This window comes from Scomber japonicus, chromosome 22 (genome assembly GCF_027409825.1).
Source record: "Scomber japonicus isolate fScoJap1 chromosome 22, fScoJap1.pri, whole genome shotgun sequence".
In the NCBI taxonomy this organism is placed as follows: Eukaryota; Metazoa; Chordata; class Actinopteri; order Scombriformes; family Scombridae; genus Scomber; species Scomber japonicus.
Genome location: NC_070599.1, coordinates 19393838 through 19409095, shown reverse-complemented (window position 1 = coordinate 19409095; position 15258 = coordinate 19393838). Strand labels below are relative to the sequence as shown.

The following is a 15258-nucleotide window of genomic DNA, read 5'->3' as shown; positions in this document are numbered from 1 at the left end:
TTTACACTAGGGCTGCAACTGACAGTTATTCTCGTTACCAGTTACTCACATAATTGTTTTCTTGATCAATTGCAACGTAATATATGCCAGTTATTATTACATAGCACGCAAGGTGATGTCTTAAAATGTCTTTATTTGTCTGATAAACAGACAATAATCTAAAGAAATAAAGCTGACGAACATGTTTGACACAGATAAGCACCAAATACTCATATTTGAGAAGCTGCAATTAGCTTAAGTTTGTTTAATAAACAACTAAAATGACTATTTGTTTATCCGTCCATTGACTAATTGATTCACAAACTAATTGTTGCAACTCTAAATCACACACTAATGCCACCTTGGCATTTGCTAATGAATAAAATAAAAAAAACTTTAATGAATGAAATTAAAGCCACTTTGTGTTGATTTAAAATTTCCCACACTTGAGCACCTCCTAGTGGTAGAATCAAATAAGACAACTACAAATTATTCATATGGCGGCTTTAACATCAGCTATTAGGGTTGTAGGAGTAACAAGTAACTTTATATAATCAGAGCATTTACTGCTAACGTGAATAAATGTTACTGGTGGCTTTTTTCTTGTAGAGTAAAAATTATTACAGCCAATATCTGCACACAGAGCCAGAAGAGTGCAAGCATAGTTTTTACATTTCTAAATTGAGCGGTGTTGCCTTCAAACTTTAGATAAGTGATTAAAAACAGTGCATACAATTTGTAATGCCGACATTAACTTCTAACATCCCCAAACTAAATCAATGTGTTTGATTTGTTTCCGCTCTGGAAACATCTGGAAACATCTGGAAACACACAAAAGAGCTGCTAACTAACTCGTTGCTGTAAATTAAGCTTCCTCATCACTGCCAAAAGATTTTTGGGATTATGTAATAGAAAGTAGGTTGCATATGTAACCGACTAGGGCTTGTTTAATGGAGGTGGATATCAATGAGTGCTGATTATTGTAAATATACACAGAGACAAACACTCTTTCATGTAGTAAATGTTGAGAATGATGACGCTTTAATGATTTCAAGCTTTAAACCCTGATTCACTCACAAAGCCGACACATCATTTACAAAGGAAGGATGAAAGGAGGTTCCTAAAATATTGTGCTGCAAAGAAAGAAAGAGATTCAGGACCACAGTAGAACTGATATTATAACAACAAGTGTACCTGTGAGTTGTCGGCTGCTTGTTGCCAACCTCAGGTTTAGTTTCTCCAAAATCTCTGTGAAAAGGTATTACATAAAAGCTTCCAGTCGAGCTTTTGTGTAACGGTACAATGCATTAGTGCAAGCTGCAATACCTCCAGCAATAGGTGGGTACGCAGGTCCCCAGAGGGTTACATAAACAACATACACATAACAAGTTTGACACCTGCATCACATTTTATTAGTTTGAGTCGAAGCAGAGAGAGGTTACATGTGTGTGACTGTGTGTGTGTGTGTGTGTGTGCGCATGTGCTGTGAATTTTTCATCTCTGTGGCAAAGAGGTTAACCTGATTCCTGAGGCTTTTTTCAACCACACATACAGGATATGAACATACACAAACACACACACCATCTAGAGCGCACACATACACATGCAGCACAGCAGAGGAGGAGGAGGCGGCGATGGAGGTAATAACACTAAAGGCAGGCAAAGACACGTTCTCTCTTTAACTGATGAGTTCAGGAAGCAGACCTGCTTTCTGAGACATAGATGACATGGATAGATGCTCATAGTTGAGGCAGATAAAAAAAGCAGGAGAAAGCACAGACAAAAGACTTAAAAAGGAAATTTAAAGCATTTATTTTCCAAAAAGTGTGCATTGACCAAAAATCTCCTTTGAAACACGTTCAAACAGCCGTTCATGAAGCACATGAGAACATTCGGTCTTCATGTTCATGTCTAATTCAGGGCGGCACAAAAGAAGCGGGCCGCGGCTCTGAATCACGTCGGCAACACAAAGTGTCTCATCAAGACACTCATGGCTCATCAGAGCAACTGTTAGAGACCCGTACTTTCCACCCACGCCACAAGCTTCTTCATCACACACACTAACACACGTACACACACACACACACACACACAAAGTCATCATCCACAGAGCAGATGAAGAAGCGAAAACACACCAGACCCCCCGGCGGGCACTGCCAGCTTCTGCAGGGCGCCACAGGCTGAGTCCTCGTCTGTCGCATGACAAAATCAAAAACTGGCCAAAAAGTTAACTATGTATCTCACACACACACACGAACACACACACATGAACACAAAGTCTATTACCTGTTAAACTGTGCTTTACATGAACTGTAATTTAGATTTCAGGTTATACGTTATTAAGCTATTCACTAAGACTTTAATCTTATCTCTAAAAGAATAGTTTTATAACTTTTTTATGTCTACACACTAATGACTAAAGCAATAAGAGACTAGCAACAGGTGGAAACAGCTAGCCTGGTCCTGTCCAAAGGTAAAAATATCAGCCTACCAGCACCTTTTAAAGTGTAAAGATGATTCAGATCCAGGCTAGCTGTTTCCAGTCTTTATGCTAAGCTACGCTAACCGTCTCCTAGCAGTAGAGCTTCATATTTTACAGACAAACGCAAGAGTGGTATCAATCTTATCTTATCTAACTTTTGGCAAGAAATGTTAAACTGTGACATCAGTGCTGGTTGGAAAACATCAGATTACTCAACTCAGGAATGTACAGAGGTCACAAGTTTTTAAGATGAAGTTTTCTGTCTTGTTTGCTTTTTATGCTAGGCGGCTGCACAGTTTAACTACTTTCTATGGAAAGAATAATGTTGGAGGTCATTTCTTTCACCTCCATTGTGCTGAAACCACTAGAGGGAAATAACAAAATACCTACTTTTTAAAATCATCTTTGTGAATAAACACTTTGAATCTTAAGAGGTTTTCCACAACCACTTTAGTACGCAAAAGAGGCTTCTCATCTATTTATTGTGATGGATTATTTGTATCTCAGGGAAGTTTCAACGTTAATTTTCTTTCCACGGTCAAATTATTGGAAACCAATGGCTGCCTGGAAGGTGCTGTAAATGGGAAATCGACCTACAGTAAATAGTACAAAAAATCGTGGCTTGTGTATCTGAGTGTGTGGAGCGTGAAGACCTGTGCAGATGTCAGCGAGAGCAGCATGTGAAATGCATCAGCCCTGCAGCACTGAGAGGGGCGTTGCTGAGCAGATGATGACAGTACACACAGAGTCCTATGATGTTTTTCTGCTCCACTCCAACTTCTGATCAAACTGTGTGTTGATGACGAGGTGGTGGTGGTGGTGGCAGAAGTGAGATCAAGCACACGTTCACACAGTAATGTACACGTTGCGACACGAAGGTGAAAAACAGATGGATGCTGGGACTTTTTCACGGTCAATTTGATGATTAGAAGTGACGTGAGAGAGGGAGAGACAGGCAGACAGAAACACAGGCAACGCTTCGAGGTGACCTTTGACAGCATATCCTATAACACCTGACACACACACACACACACACACACACACACACACACACAGGAGTACAGGAGTGTGTTCACCTCCCCCCCTTCCCTCCTGCATCAATCGAATCAAGTCTTATCAAATCCAATCAGACCCGCTGAGGCGTTTCATTTGGAGTGGAGCAGCCGAGTAGATTATGCACATGGGCGAAAGGGGAATGGCCTGAAACAAAGTGTGTACATGTTTATGTGTGTGTATGTATGTATGTGTGTGTGTGTGTGTGTGTGTGTGTGTGTGTGTGAGCATGTAAAACAGAGAGAAAGTGAGTGCTTGTGTGCCTCCCTATCCACGTGTTTGTGCATGTGTGCGTCCATCTGCACTGTAGCTGTTTGTGTGCCTCTGCTGGCTTGTGTAGGCTCAGGAATACTGTATGTGTGTATGTGTGTATGTGTGTATGTGTGTATGTGTGTGTGTGTGTATGTGTGTGTATGTGTGTGTGTGTCATTCCATCCATTATTCTAGCCACTCTGAAACACTGCCAGTCGGACAGATTGGGCTTATGAAACACTTCCACAGCTGTGTTAAAACAGGCAACACCCCTCCAGTCACTCCCTCCATCCTTGAAATGAAAAAAAAAAACACTCCAGTTTTTAGCATAAGCCCACTCAAGCCCCACTTTTTTTGGTTTTGTTTTGTTTTACATCGCTCCCTCCCACCCTCCCTCCTTCCCTCCCTCCCACCCTCCCTCCTTCCCTCCCTCCCACCCCCCTGGTAACATTAACTTTCCACCCTGCATGAGGAAATCTAAAAAAACTCTGTGGCGTGTTGTATTTGCATAGATGCAATTACACTCCAGAGCAGTGTAGATGATACAGATAAACAGCATCAAAAGTGGAGGCAGGCGTCAAAAAAGTAGCTTTTTCGCTTGTGTAGGCGTCAGTCGTAGCACAGCAACCGACCAACCACGCAACCAAGCAGTTGCTGGAGGGTTTTTGAATGTGTGTTGTATTTTTGTGTGTGCATGCGTCTGTGTGGCTGCAGCATGAAAAAGAAGGACTTAACCTCTGTGGCATTAGGGCATATATATATATACAGACTACATGACTGCCATTATTTCCTCTTAGATATAGTTTATGATTCTGATTTTCAAACAAATATCAGCATAATCATCTTGCCAACTACATCGACCTGGAAATTAAACAGTACATATTCATATACTGTAGGGTAGTGGGTGGATCTGGATTACTAAACCCAGCTAACAGGATAATCTGGAATGTATCTAGAAAACAATTAAAATCTGGGCAAGAGAACAACAACAACAACAACAACAACAACAACAAACAGATTATAACTAGTGATGTAAGTGGAAATGAAGACTTCCTCTTTAGGGCATCACTTCCTGTTTGCCTATGAGCAGGAGGTCTGGTGGTGCACTGGCTGCATCTAACACAGTAAACAGACATTTTTAAAATTCAGTGGAGGCGTTGTACTTGGCTCCGGGTGCTGGGTTCACTCTTGGCCCAGTCTTATTTGCAGTATCACTTCCTGCGACCTCAGTGACTGAGACATTAGACTGAGGTTTGCTTTGCAGCTAAAACCTGATACGGTGAGTATAAAGGAAAGGAGGCAGAAGAGAAGAAGAGAGTTTTCAAAGCATCCTGTTACACTATATGATCAAATGTATGTTAAACCTCATTCTAAAACCATTCTGACTGGCTGCAAGGTGTCGAATAATTCCTCATAATGGACACCTACTAAGTATTTCCACTGAAACTGTCTGTTCACTGAGTTATTGCACTGGCTAAAATGAGTAACCATAGCAACAGGGATGCAGTCAAAGCCTCTGTTTACAATTTATTGCAACACTTTAACGAGCTTCAACATTTCTTTTCACCTATTTAGAGAATATGACAACTTTGATGCCTAGGGGGGGAATGCAACGAGAAGAAAGAGAGAGAGAGAGAAAAAAAAGGAGAAACAGTCAAATTAAATGAAATGGAAGATGAAAAAGATGAGATCAGCACACACACACACACACACACAACCCAAAAAAACCCTCAGTGCAGTTAATACACTGAGAGACTTCCAAATGGACTCCAGCTCTTTAAACTGCACTGCCTCCAAGTCGTCCATTAATTCCTGATAATGGACACCTCGTCTGGCATTATCCTTCACCTGTGTTAGCCTCCACTCTTCTTTCCACAAGATTATCAAACTTGGCTGCAGATATTTGCTCCCATTCACGGCAACGTTGGTTAGATTGCCTTGAAATTTGGAACAGATGCTAACATGCTAAATGAAGGCACGAGCATGTTAAGATTGCCACTGTGTGCATGTTAGCATACCGATGTTAGCATACTGATGTTAGCATACTGATGCTAACTGGTTAAATTATCTGATTCTAGCCTCTCATATATTAATGTTTTCTCTTCTTTTTAATCTTCTATGACAGTGAAGTGAATATCTTTGGGTTATGAATAAAAAAAAGACATTTGAGGATGTTACTTTGGGCTCTGGGAAGCTCCGATTGACATTTTCCACCATAATCTGGCATCTTAAAGTCCAAACATCTAACTAATTAAATCAAGAGCACAATCACAAATGAGCCAGTAATGAAAACAACCATTAGTTTCCTCCCTGAAATCATTTGTTTATATTGATTTTCCATTAGCTATTATCACCATGGTGGCTTCTGCTCTTCCTGGGGTCCAAAGAAATGACATTTAAGACAATTATCCACCAAACTCCTTCAATTAGAAAACACAACAGATAAAAAAAATAGCCAATTTAAATAAATGTGAGGGTCAACTGGAACCAAAGCTTTTAACCTTTGTGTCGTCCTCCCGGGTCAAACTGACCCTGTCTGTTTTGACTGTTCCTTCCTTCCTTCCTTCCTTCCTTCCTTCCTTCGTTCTGTTCTTCCTCCCTCCTTCCTTCTCTCTTTCTTTCTTTCCTACCTCTCTTTCCTCCCTTCCTTCTTTCCTTCCTCCACCCCTTTCCTTCCTTCCTTCTTTCCTCTATCCTTCTTTCCTTACTTCCTCCCTTCCTCTTTTCCTTTCTCCCTCCCTCCCTCCTTCCTTCCTTCTTTCCTTTCCTCCCTCCCTCCCTCCACCCCTTTCCTTCCTTCCTTCCTTCCTTCCTTCTGTCCTTCCTCCCTCCCTCCCTCCTTCCTTCTTTCCTTACTTCCTCCTTTCCTCCCTCCCTCCCTCCGTCCTACCTTCTTTCCTCCGTCCTTCCTTCCTTTCCTCCCTCCCTCCTTTCCATCCTTCTTCCTCGAGGACAAGAGGTAATTAGTCAATAAAAGTAAATGTCTTTAACCTTTTTATATAGCCTACACGGAGTAGTTTAAAGAACTGACTATAAGTTTCAGTGTTGTTTCAAAGCTTCATATATTTAATGCCATCTGTTCTTATGCTTGCTGTTATGAATATTTGTTGTTTTTTAAAAATTTGTTTCAAGAAAGCGTCATCTGTGCCAAATGTTTTAAGCTGGAAATGGATACCTAGCACCGAGCCGAGGGAAGCGGGCGGCGGCAGCAGCAGCAGCAGTGGAGGAGGAGGAGGAGGAGGAGGAGGTGGAGGAGGAGGAGGAGGATGGATGGAAGCGAGCGGATTACAAGCTGTGATGTAACGCGGCGTAATGACACTGACCTCTCTGTAACTCATCGCTTCCTGAGAGTCCGGTGCACACATGGTGAAAGTAAACAAACGCGCAGCAGGAGGAGGGAGGGAGGTGGGAGGTTTGGGAGGGGGGGAGAAGAGAGATGGGGAAACAAAAGGCAGGGGTAGTCTGACAGTGACATATCTGTTCCTCTCTGTGGACCGGGAGGCCTGTCGGAGGATCCGCTGCTGCAGGAAGTGATTTTTTTCCTGAGTGACAGCGGCGAGGCTCAGTTGTTGTTTTTTTTCTTCCTGATATTCTGAGATTCTTTGAGAGACCGCTCGCAATCTGTGTTGGTTTTCAGCATGATGTGATCTTAATAAGCCAGCGTGCTTTGTTGGCATGCACTGTTGTTAGATCGGGCTGACACTGTTTTATTAAATATCAGATGTCGTCTATGACTGATACTGGAGGATGGAGGCTGGATGAGACTTTTATACAACAGAAATATAATACTGAAGCAAATTTCAAATCAAAACGACTAATAATATTCGATTTTTAAAAAAAAAACACTGAATATTAGCGAGTAAATGCTAACACTTTAAACTGAATAACTGAAGAAAAAGGAGGTAAATTTGGATGCAGAAGTAAAATTAGAGTCACAAAAACATTCAAAGTCTAAATCAATATTATAGATTTAAAAAGCTTTTAGCGGTTGGAAACTTTGTACCAAAATCATTGAAGCATTCACAGTATTTTTTGACACGTACATTATTTCTATTAACTAAATGAATGAACTATTTAAACTCTTTTTCTATGCCTCCTTTGTTCATTTGTTTCACACAAAAAAAAACTACCTCACAAGAAATCTCTACTCTGTTTATAATGAGACTGATAGAAAGATAGAGTACAGTAGGTCACACACACACACACACACACACACACACACACACACACACACACACACACACACACACACACACACACACACACACACACACACACACACTTAAAATTAAAATACGTCCTAAATGACAATGTGCTTTAAAAAGTAGCGTAGCTCCTTTAAGGAATAGCTCAGTGTGTAGGTTGTGTGTGTAGCGAGTGTGCAGAGAAAGACAGAGACTGTACATTGCAAGTTTTTTTTTTTTTTTTTTTTTAACCACCCGAGCCGATGAGTGATGTGTCATTCAAATTTTAAAAACCATAAATGGTGTAGAGAGGAAACGGATCATATGTTGATGAGTCTACTTTACTCTCTGAACAAACACTCATTCACAGCACTTTGGATTTTTTTTTCTCACAAGTTTTAATTCCTCATTTCCTGTATACTTGCAGAAGTGATCTCACTCAACACCAGGCTTTTTCTTTTTCTTTTTTTTTTTTCGGTTTCACTTTTCAGGAGAAGAAATGCTCTTCCTCTTGCACTTAAAAATAACATACCCGCATAACATTTTAGTAATTAAGGAAGCACAACTAGTTTCTTATGGTTATTATTAGATGGTGGAGTCTCAAATGTGTCACAATGAACAGATTGCTGATGAGGGAGCTGTGATCGTTGGCTCAGAGGTAAAAAAAAACAAAAAAACAAGCAAACTGTCTTTCTTTTGTTTTCATTGAACACTGATCAGCCCAAAAAAATGATGTTTGACTCAACGCCTGCAAACACTCAACCACAAAACTCTCCCCTGGTGGCTGCAGCAGCGGCAGAAGTGGTGGTGGTGGCGATGGGGGTACAACTGACACCACACACACACACACACACACACACAGAGGAAGTGAACCTGAGAGAGGAAGCACATTTCTGCTGCGCTGACCAGTTTTTTTCTTCTCCCTCTCTCTTTCTCTCTCTCTGTCCGAGAAGATGGATCGATATGAATCACAGAGCAGAGCAGACTGGCTCCCAAAAAGCTGAGTCAAGGCACACACACACACACACACACACACACACACACACACACACACAATGAATTTGACGTGTGCAATATATGTTGCTATGCGTTAACCTATAACCACCTCTCTCTCTCTCTCTCTCTCTCTCTCTCTCACACTCTCTCACACACACACACACACACACACACACACACACACACTTGTCTAAACTTGTGAGGACTACAGATAACTCTTACCCTACCTCTCAATCTCATCTCTTCAGCATGGATTATAGGCACGATGACGCCTCGCAGACCCTTTCAGGACCTCAAAAGAAATCCGCCGTAACGGTTTCAGTGAAATAAAGTCAACCAGGAATGTTTTACAGCTCGTAAAGACTTCACTCTGCATAGGGATAATATGACAGGAATGCAGCCTCACAGGAAATGGACTGACAACTGTCATGCTGTGCAAGTGTCCCACACTCTCAAGTCTTTGTGTACAGTACAGATTTATGTTTGTCACATAGGATCAGATTGCAAAAGGACGGACATTAAAGGATGAGTTCACGCATTCTCAAATCTGTCCTAAAACAACAGTCAGGTGCCTAAGTGGTGTAATCATTCCTTTTGTTTATGAATAGATCTCTTTATAATGTCCGTAAAGGTTAATGTGAAGCTAATATGAAGCTTCAGCAGTCTGAATTGGTCAAATCAAGTAGATATCATTCAATTTCCCTCTTATCAGTAATGTCCTTTCACCACAGCTGAGCGAGAAAAGAGAAAAAAAAGGAAATGTAAACTCAATAACTAAAAAGAAGAGTGGAAAATATCCATGTTATCTTAACTCAGACATCCAAAGCTGCACATTTTCACACAGATTCACGCAAAAATTGAACATTGTAAGAACTTTTGAAGAGGTTCTTGTACAAGGAGAATGATTATAGCGAGAAAATCTGTTTCAGTGTTCATTTGAGCTCCTGACAGAATAATTTCAGATACAGAAAAACCAAAAGAAAAGTGATTCGATGACGTCACCTTTGGCTCTGTGCACCTTTTCACTATTTTCCTACCAATTTACAGAACAAATGAGAAATATAAGTAAATTAGCTGATAATGAAAATAATTGAAAACAGAGTTCTGCACCTCAAAATATTCAATTTTCTATGTTTTGAAAATCTATTTGGTGTGTGAATGAGGACACCTGTGAAGAGTTTGTGCATTTCACAACAAAACTACAAAATATTCAACATGAAGAGAACAAGAATGCTTTCATGTCACTATGAAGGGATTAAAAAACAAACAATGCATGGAAATGAGATGATAGACAGTATTGTTGGCTATTGGTGAGGAAAAGCAGTCGTTCCAACCCCTTCCAACACACACACACACACACACACACACACACACACAGAAAGTTGGGTGGCCAGACACTTCCATTCATAAAAGATCCACCCCTTCCCCATCCGCTCTCTCTCTCTCTCTCTCTCATACACACACACACACACACACACACACACACACGCAGACACACACACACACACACACAGAGCCATCCGGACGGTCACAGGTGGTCGCCGGTGGTTTATTATCACCTCTTTCCTCTGACAGTGAATTGAGTTTTGTGTAGATTTTAGAGGCAGAACATTCCAGATAATGTCAACTGGGTCATGTGAGAGGAAAAAAAGCTGCAATGATCCTTTAACATACAGATTTTTTAAAAAAAAAGCCCCTATAAACTAATTTTTCACTATCAAAACTTAAAAATACAATATAAAAACATATCATGAGATCACATAAGGTGATAAGGAGTATTATGGGAGTATTTTGGCAGGAGGAGTAATGAGGACATTGGATACATGAATGTCCACAGCCACACTAAATCCAATCCTATTAGTTTAATCAATGGTGTGTTAAATGCCCTCTTGAGAGTGGGAAATTCACCAACTTGTTCACTTTAGCAGTCAAGTTCATGACTGAGTTGTGTCATGTCAGGAAGACATTAGACATTTCACATGAATTAAATGTTTTTTTGGTCAAATCATTACAAAGAAAATGTCCTTCCAGTGTCCCACAATGAATTTCAATAATAAAAAAAACATTATTTTACGCTTTTTAAACCTCATGAGACTATTTCCTTTTCACTTTCTATGCGTGACTGATTTATCTGATGCCAAAAAAAATGCCAAAACTATACATCTGACAGACAGGCGGCTCACACAGCCATCATGTAACGGTATGCAATGAGAGAAACGATCTATACATCTATGAATGGAGGAGGCTGGGTCCAGTTAATGAACTACAACCAGGATAAAGATAAAAAATGCAGAAAGGGTATTGAAAAGAAAAAAAAGAAAAAAAGAGTTAAACAGAGATGTACTCACCTCGGACGCAGGGAAAATAAAATGAGACAGCTAGAGAACGGAGAGAGATGCGGGTGAAGATAATCTCCTCTGGATCCTCTGTGGGAATGTTTTATATGTCGGCCTCAGATAGAGAGGGAGAGAGAGAGAGAGAGAGAGAAAGAGAGAGAGAGAGGACAGACGTGCTGCAGGGACAGGAAGAAAAAGTCCAACTCCGACAGCCTAAGCTCACTTTTTCGCTTTCAATTGATGTATTGGGGTCTGTGTCATCAGCGTGGGAACCGAGGCCGTGAAGGGGACACGGGTGAGGAGGGCTGTCAGTCAGTGTTTGTCACTAATAAAAACGGATACGCCGGTTTTTAGGATGAATCCTCTCTGTGTCCGTCTGCGTCGCTGCCCGCTGCTCTGTAACCGGCTGCTGAAACGTGGAAACGCCTTTTCCTCTCTCTCTCTCTCTCTCTCTCTCTCTCTCTCTCACTCTCTCTCTCTCTCTCTCTCCCTCCCTGTCACGGTTAAGCACACTGTCTGATTCATCCAGAGATCGTCTATTGAGAACAACGGCTCGCTCTTTCACAAAGATCACTCAAGAAAATAAATTCATGAATGAATATTTGTAACGTGACACGCCAGATGTTTTCTAACACATAGAAATGGTCCTTGGAAACTATTTGGACTACAAATAAAAAGCTGGCCAGGTGATTGGATGAACCATTTGTCTAATTGATTCCTGAATTATCCTAAAATGCTGATTGGTCCAAACCACTACAGGTGTCTGATCTCAAGCCCCCCATTTGACTTAGTGGCCAAGACGTGTAACTACAACATCAGATGATGCTTTTGGCCCCAAAATGACTTTTTCCCCCATATACTTAAATTGTGAAAGAGACGTCTGTAAATCAGCGAATACATTTTTTGGGGCCGTGCAAAAGAATTTATTCCATTCAGTCCGATTAGATTTCAAAAGTCTCAAAGATTGATTCATTCAAGTTTAAAAAGTTGTGACATTATGATTTTGTATTATTTATTCATATATATAAATATATTTTACACCTATATGTATATCTGTAAAGTGTTGAGTGGGATTGGTGCATCATTGCTCAAAACTGGTCACTGGTGATGTCCTATTGAATGTGATCTCATGGTCTCACAAATCCACCTGTCTCATTAAGTAAGGATATTTGAGATGTATATTAATTTTTTGAAATAAATTTAATTCTTGATTTGTGCTGGGAGTGTCTATTAAAAACAATGGCCCATTCATTTGGTCACTTGAGGAACCGCTCAATAAAAACGCCCAAATGAATAAGCTTTTTTTAGAGCCTATCCCAGCATGCATTGAGAGAACAGTGGAGAAATATCCCGAATAGTGCATTTTAGAAATGCACACTCACATCCAGTCTGCATAAATCCATGTTTTTTGGATTTTGGGTGAAAAATCACGGGGTGAACATGAAAACTATATACATATTGGCCCCTTAAAAATGTAGGCACGATACATTTTATTCAGTGCTGTTTAAAACATGTCAACACATGACACAGGAAACAGTGATTTTGTAATAGAAAGCTTTGTTTCCTGTTCTACTTTGCTGCTATTTGATCTTCAGAAAAAAGAGCAGAGTGAGAGCTCTCTTTGTTCTAAGTCACCCTGATTCCTCTGGTTCTCAGACATTGGCTCTCTCTCTCTCTCTCTCTCTCTCTCTCTCTCTCTCTCTCTCTCAAACACACACACACACACACAAGCATGCACGCACGCACACACACACACATTTTTCAAAGCTGATGTCACCGCGTTATCCGGTCTGCAAATCCCTCCTCCTGTTTCTTTCTCTCCATCACAACACAATCCAAAAAAACGCCACCCCCTCCCTCCATCCCTCCAAACCCTCCAACCCCAACTCCATTCTTTTAGAAGTGACAGTGAGCCAACAGGAGCCGGGCTGCTGCGTGTTGATCCCTCAAATGAAGTGAAATCATCCATCAGTTTCCCTTCTCTGTCCCGCTGAAAGAAAAGTTGTCCTGCGGTGCAATTAAAATGCATACGAGACGGAAAAACAAGACTATAGATCTTACATGTGACTGTTTAAGAGGTACAGTACAGTTTTATGAGTTACAGAGACTCTGTGCCATTAAGGTTATATCATATTGAATGAGGAGCTGAACATCAGTATTGGATGTAAACTGTAAGGTGCAACAGAGTCGTCCAATATGAGCATAATTCCTCGAGGTACTGAGCCGATATTTGATCTAGTCCAGTGTGTTCCTACAATTCCCAGAATGCCTCACCCTAATGCCCAGAGAAGACTTTTGTATTATTGTCTGTTCAGTTTTTGGAGTCAGATATGACAGTGATATTAAAAGAAAGAGCATTATTAACACTGAAATCTGACATTTAGCCTTTATTTGAACGCGGAGATTCATTCTTGACCTTAGGAGTAAATATAATTTAGAAAACTGTAAACTCAAGGTTCACTTATCTTATTTTTTTCCTGAACTTTTGATGTATCCCATGATATTCTAAGTAAATAAAGGTTTTGTAGGTGTTTCTAGTTGATGTTTTAGTTTAACTGAGCTGTATTTCCAGTCAAAGAGTCAATGACAGAAAACTGAAAACTGTCATATTGACTTTTATGTTGTAAAATCTTTAAATCTTGATATATTTTAGCTTTGGGACACACAATACAGGCCCAAGATTATATCAGCAAAACAAAATTCAAGTTTTCTTTTGTAGCGTTTCCTTGAACTAGCAATCTCTCTTCTCTATCATTGTATTATTATTTTTTTAAGTCTTCAAAAAAGCACATATGTGGGTGTACCGTGCACAGCTGTTCCTGCTCCTCTGAAGAGTCTTTAAGTGTAATTTAAACCGTTCACAGGTGTTCAAGACCAAAGGGGCCACAACCACACATGAAGCCACTGAAAGAAATGGACTTCTAATGGTTTCACATACTTTTCCCTCAGAGGAAAACACACTAGAGACTATACAAGTTTGATCAAAATAACTAACCGCTTTTCCTTTCATTTTTAGATGAGTTGTGAAGAAGAAGTAGAATTGGATATTTTTAAAATGAGTCACTCCGAGCGCTATTTTGTGGTTTGGAAACTTCCTAAACTCTGTTGTGCATCTTGTGACCTTCAGTCTCTAAAACTTCCCTTCATACCTCATCGGAAACAGAGCTGTGAAAGATCTTTGGATGTTTGGACATGAACTGGAGGCCATGGATAAAGTCCTCTTTCTTCAACATGCACGAAGACACACGTCTAACTCAAGACAGCATCAAACTGTTTTTACTTTTTCATGTATTATATCATCAAAAGACGACACAGCCCTCAACAAGGTGACTCAACTCCACTGGACCAGATTTCAGGATGCAGATGAACTTCAGGACCCTGACTCACATGACGTGACACATTGTTTATACGTTGCACAAGGAGTTAGGGGTTAGCAAATGACTAAACTCATGGTTCATTTAGCTAACACTCTGCTACTGTACTGTATGCCTTAACTGCACTGCCAGTTTCTAGTAGTAGAGATACTGCGTTAAACCCTCCTGTTGTCCTCGAGTCAAGGAAGGAAAGGAGGAAGGAAGAAGGAAAGGAGGGAGGAAAGAAGGAAGGAAGGGAGGAAAGGAAGGGAGGAAGGAAAGAAGAAGGAGGGAGGGAGGAAGGAAGGAAGAAAGGGGAATGAGGAAGGAACGAAGGAAGGACAGAATGAAGGAAGAAAGGGGATGGAGGAAGGAAAGAAGGAAGGAAGGAGGGAAGGAAAGGAGGGAGGGAGGAAGGAAAGGAGGGAGGAAAGAAGGAAGGAGGGAGAGAGGGAGGTAGGGGGAGGAAAGAAAGAGAGAAGGAGGGAGGAAGGAAGGAAGGAAAGAGGGAGGGAAGGAAAGGAGGGAGGGAGGAAGGAAGTATAGAAGGAAGGAAGAAAGGGGGATGGAGGAAGGAAGGGAGGAAAGAGAGGAAGGAAAGAAAGAGAGAAGGAAGGGAGGAA

The 15258-nt window shown here is 40.8% G+C and overlaps 1 protein-coding gene across 1 annotated transcript in view; it reads right to left on the bottom strand.

Annotated features, from left to right (window-relative positions):
• The window catches only part of LOC128383814 (astrocytic phosphoprotein PEA-15), a 50000-nt gene extending 38343 nt beyond the window's left edge, over positions 1–11657 (bottom strand). The window contains exon 1 of the mRNA XM_053343402.1: positions 11295–11657. The gene's annotated coding sequence lies outside the window, so the exon portion shown is untranslated. The remainder of the gene's footprint in view (positions 1–11294) is intronic.
• Positions 11658–15258: the final 3601 nt, after the last annotated feature.